The sequence below is a fragment of the Schistocerca cancellata genome, unplaced genomic scaffold (genome assembly GCF_023864275.1).
Source record: "Schistocerca cancellata isolate TAMUIC-IGC-003103 unplaced genomic scaffold, iqSchCanc2.1 HiC_scaffold_736, whole genome shotgun sequence".
NCBI lineage: Eukaryota > Metazoa > Arthropoda > Insecta > Orthoptera > Acrididae > Schistocerca > Schistocerca cancellata.
The window spans coordinates 14,075-15,000 of NW_026046747.1; the positions used below are offsets into that span (position 1 = coordinate 14,075).

General features: G+C 57.2%; 1 non-coding gene across 1 annotated transcript in view; it reads left to right on the top strand.

Annotated features, from left to right (window-relative positions):
- Positions 1-414: 414 nt before the first annotated feature.
- LOC126141670 (small subunit ribosomal RNA) overlaps positions 415-926 on the top strand; it is a 1,909-nt gene continuing 1,397 nt past the window's right edge. The window contains exon 1 of the ribosomal RNA XR_007529529.1: positions 415-926. This exon is cut by the window's right edge and continues 1,397 nt beyond it. This is a non-coding gene — a ribosomal RNA (small subunit ribosomal RNA).

The window sequence follows — 926 nt, forward strand, 5'->3', positions numbered from 1 at the left end:
GCGCTGTGCTGGGAGAGTTCGCTTCGGCACCCACGTGGGGCCTTTGCCCTTCTGTGGCGCTGGCGTTGGAGCTGCCGGTCACCGTAGGTGGCGCGTGTTGTCTCCCGCCGGCAATGCCACGACAGCACGCTCCCGGGCCTCTGTCGGCAGCGGCAAGCTCAGTTGGGAGCACGGGTGGTCGCACCTAAAGCGTCTACTCGCCTAACTCCGGGCGATTGCGCCTCTCTCGAACCCGACCAAGTACTTAGGACGGCGCTGCGCGCCGCCGGGACCTGAGAGGGTTTCGAGGTGTATTGTGCAGGGGAGCTCAGCCTCCTCCTGTTTGCAGAATAATTGAGCGGACGCTTGCGTGTTCGCGCGGGCCCCTGGGACACACTCCCGGGCGGCCGGCTGCTCAGCTCTAGTTGACGCAGCTCCCTGGTTGATCCTGCCAGTAGTCATATGCTTGTCTCAAAGATTAAGCCATGCATGTCTCAGTACAAGCCGCATTAAGGTGAAACCGCGAATGGCTCATTAAATCAGTTATGGTTCCTTAGATCGTACCCACGTTACTTGGATAACTGTGGTAATTCTAGAGCTAATACATGCAAACAGAGTCCCGACCAGAGATGGAAGGGACGCTTTTATTAGATCAAAACCAATCGGTCGGCTCGTCCGGTCCGTTTGCCTTGGTGACTCTGAATAACTTTGGGCTGATCGCACGGTCCTCGTACCGGCGACGCATCTTTCAAATGTCTGCCTTATCAACTGTCGATGGTAGGTTCTGCGCCTACCATGGTTGTAACGGGTAACGGGGAATCAGGGTTCGATTCCGGAGAGGGAGCCTGAGAAACGGCTACCACATCCAAGGAAGGCAGCAGGCGCGCAAATTACCCACTCCCGGCACGGGGAGGTAGTGACGAAAAATAACGATACGGGACTCATCC